Below are 4,176 nucleotides of genomic sequence, written 5' to 3' on the forward strand. Positions count from 1 at the left end.
TTTAAGATCTTGTATACATGTCTGAGCCTCATTATGGCCTACTGTATTGTATTTTCCAATATGTCATTTGTTTGATAACAAAATAATAAAAATAATTTGTAAAGAAGGCCGTGATGTGGGCGCATGTTATTATCCATATTACAGCTAGAAATCCTGGCCGAGCATGGACCTAATGAGCTGAACTGACTGTATCACAGGTCCCTAAAATGCACCATCTAAATTAAGCCTAAGAAGGACAGAGACAGCTGTACAGTGCCCCCCTTACGGCCAGTAATGTCCCCCAGTACCCTCCTTATGGCCAGTAATGTCCCTCAGTGCCACCCTTATGGCCAGTAATGTCCCCTCAGTGCCACCCTTATGGCCAGTAATGTCCCCTCAGTGCCACCCTTATGGCCAGTAATGTCCCCTCAGTGCCACCCTTATGGCCAGTAATGCCCCCTCCTTATGGCCAGTAATGCCCCCTCCTTATGGCCAGTGCCACCCTTATGGCCAGTAATGTCCCCTCAGTGCCACCCTTATGGCCAGTAATGCCCCCTCCTTATGGCCAGTAATGTCCCCTCCTTATGGCCAGTAATGTCCCTCAGTGCCACCCTTATGGCCAGTAATGTCCCCTCAGTGCCACCCTTATGGCCAGTAATGTCCCCTCAGTGCCACCCTTATGGCCAGTAATGCCCCCTCCTTATGGCCAGTAATGCCCCCTCCTTATGGCCAGTAATGTCCCCTCCTTATGGCCAGTAATGTCCCCTCAGTGCCACCCTTATGCCAGTAATGCCCCCTCAGTGCCACCCTTATGGCCAGTAATGCCCCCTCCTTATGGCCAGTAATGTCCCCTCCTTATGGCCAGTAATGTCCCCCCAGTGCCCCCTTATGGCCAGTAATGTCCCCCCAGTGCCCCCTTATGGCCAGTAATGTCCCCTCAGTGCCCCCCTTATGGCCAGTAATTGTCCCCCCAGTGCCCCCTTATGGCCAGTATGTCCCCTCAGTGCCACCCTTATGGCCAGTAATGTCCCCTCAGTGCCCCCCTTATGGCCAGTAATGTCCCCCCAGTGCACTCTTATGGCAGCAATGTCCCCCTGTTGGCACAAGGTAAAATCTTATACTCACCTGTGTCCTTTCGCTGGTGCTCTCTAGGTGCTGGTATGGCCCGGGATGGTGCATGCAGACGCGCACAAACCTCACTGCTGTGCGTCCTGGGACGCCTGTGCCGGACGCCCAGCATCGAGGTGCGTAGCCTGTAGTGTAGGTGGATCGGCGGCGGGACAAGGAATTATTGGCTCCCATGCCCCGTCACAACATTCAGCTACAGCGCGGCAGCCCTGTCGCAAATGGTGACGAGGCAAAAAAGTTTTGTTGCCATCTGCAAAATTTTAAGGCGCATTGGCGACCATTTTGGTCGCCATCTGGAGCACTGAATAATAGTAATAATAGAGTCAAATATGAATACTGGAGTACTAATAATATTGATAGGGAAAATAATAACAGTGGTAAGGATGAGAATATTATTATCGGTAGGCCCTGATTGCCTTTTCCCAGGGTCAAGAAGGAACACCTCCCCTGTGGCCAAATGTTTCCAGGGATCTTTGCCTTCTTCTGGGTCAACAGGTTAAGAATATGCCTCGCATTTCCAGTGATAGTAATATAATTTATAATAATAGCAACAGTACTAACAATATAACATAAAAAATATACTAATAATATATCATTAACCCCTCAGTGACCAGCCTGTTTTGGGCCTTACTGGCCAGCGTTTTTCTTCCTTTTTCATCGTCGAGTTCCAAGAGCTATAACTTTTTTATTTTTCCGTCTATATAGCTTTATGGGGGCTTGTTTTTTTTGCTGGACAAGTTGTAGTTTTTTAATGGCGCCATTTTGGGGTCCAAAAACTTTTTTGATTAACGTTTATTAACCCTTTCTGGGATGGAGATGGAAAACCAGCAATACTGCCACTGCGTTTTTTACGTATAAATTTAGGGCGTACATTTTTTCGGTATAAATAACATAATATATTTATTCTCTGGTCACTACGATTACAGTAATACCAAATACATATAGTTTTTTTTAGGGTTTTACAACTTGTTTTGCAATAAAACCCCTTTTTTTTAAAAGGAAAAAAATGTTTTTACATTGCCGCTTCCCAAGACCCATAACTTTTTTATTTTTCTTTCTATGGAGTTGCGTGGCGACTTGATTTTTTCGGACGACTTGTATTTTTCATTGGTATCATTTTGGAGTAAATGGCTCTTTTTAATCACTTGTTATTAAAAAAATTTCGGTGGCAACTAAGAATAAAATTAGCATTTCTGTCTTTTTTTTTATGGCGTTCACCTGTAGGGGTTAATTTATGTGATATTTATGTAGTCCGGGTGTTACGGACGCGGAAATACCATATATGCGTGGAGATTTTTTTTCCCTCTATTTCTTTCATTGAAAAGTGTATTTTCAATGGGGAAAAAAGTGTAATTTTTTTTAATGGAAATTTATTTTTATTTTTCACAAGGGGACTATAACAGACAGTATTTTGATTGCTTTTAAAATGTAATGCATTGCATTTGAATGGCAATGCTATTTTAAACATTGACCAGCAGGCTGTGCTAGAGAGGCACAGCCTGCTGGAATTACTACAGCCGGGACCAGGGCCTACAACAGATGCAGGTAGCCTTAAAACACATCGGCAAACCGCGATCGCATTTGCGGGGGTGCCGATTGGGAGACAGAGGGTGTTCGCTCCCTTTGTCACGGCTTTACATGCGGCGGGTGCCATTGCCCGCGGCATGTAAAGTGTTAAACAGCCCGGATCGGCACTCCTGCCGGTCTGGGCTGTTAGAGCATGGGTCGCGGCTCTCATGTGAGAGCCGGGTTCTCGCTGGACTCTTCTCTTTTTTTATTAGTGGATGTGTGCTCCCACGGCTTTCTTCTACATACGGTTTGACTTTTTAGGGCCCAGCCCATAAGAACATAGCCATGGATAGATGGTAGCCATACTTTTTATGACGTGCATGGTGGGATGGTCCAAAAGTTTGTATCTATATGGCAAGATCTATGACCCTACACTACACTGGGGAAACAAATTGGATACGTCATTGGCTAAAGATTGAGTATAAAAAAAAAAAACAATTCATTTAAAGGGGTTGTCTGGTTTCAGGAGAAATACGGACAACACAGAGATCTGTCAGATCCTACATCGCTGCTCCCATTCTCCTGGCCGGGTTCGGTTTTTCTGAGAACTGGTGACTGCTGCAGCCAATCACTGGCCTCAACCAGTGCACCAAAGAGGGCCACTGACTGGCTGCAGCAGTCACTTGTTGTCGATGTGACGTCACCACTGCACTCCGGTAAACTGAACCCGGCCAGGGGCGCGGGATCTGCCAGGAACATAATGATCACCGTGTCATCCAGTTTCCTCCCTGAAACCAGATGACCCCTTTAAAGGGGTTTTCCGGGGAGCAGAATATTGATGACCCATTTTAAGGCTAGGCCAGCTCCCGGCACCCGTTGAAGATACTGTGGTCCTCTATCAGCACTGAGGCCTGTACAGTGCCATATATTGTAATGGCTGTAGGTGGTATTGCAGCCCAGATCTATACACCTGAATGAGCTGCGCCTCCTAGGTCATCCCACAGATTCACGTGACGTCACGGACTAGGAGGAGGCCGCATCGCTCAATACAGCACCCCCGGCTCTTCAACAGCTGGACCCCTACCCATCAGATACTGATGACCTATCCTGAGGAAGACACTGGACTAGAGTACACATAGTATAGACATACTACATCAGGGGTTAGCAACCTCCAGCAGTATGAAACTACAACCCCCAGCATGCTTCATTCATTTCTACGGGAGTTCCAAGAACAGCCAAGCAAGTAGGCATGCTGGGAGTTGTAGTTTTCCTCACAGCTGAAGTGCCAGAGGTTGCTGATCCCTGCATTACATGTACATGGGGGAGCAAGGGCATAGAGAGGAGTCAGTCATCCCTGGCCTTATTAAGCAGGAGGATGGGGCTGCTGCTGTGGAGAGTTGGATGATGAGGTTATCTCTCCTCCTCAGTGCACTGGGATAGCAGCGCCGCCTGTATTCGCGGGCACATACGTGTACACGGACATGACTGGCCGCAGCACCAGCCGCCTCTGCTTCGGAGTCACGTGACTGGCGCTCATCACGTGACCCTGCGCCGCCGGAA

Source organism: Bufo bufo, chromosome 6 (assembly GCF_905171765.1).
Source record: "Bufo bufo chromosome 6, aBufBuf1.1, whole genome shotgun sequence".
Classification (NCBI taxonomy): domain Eukaryota; kingdom Metazoa; phylum Chordata; class Amphibia; order Anura; family Bufonidae; genus Bufo; species Bufo bufo.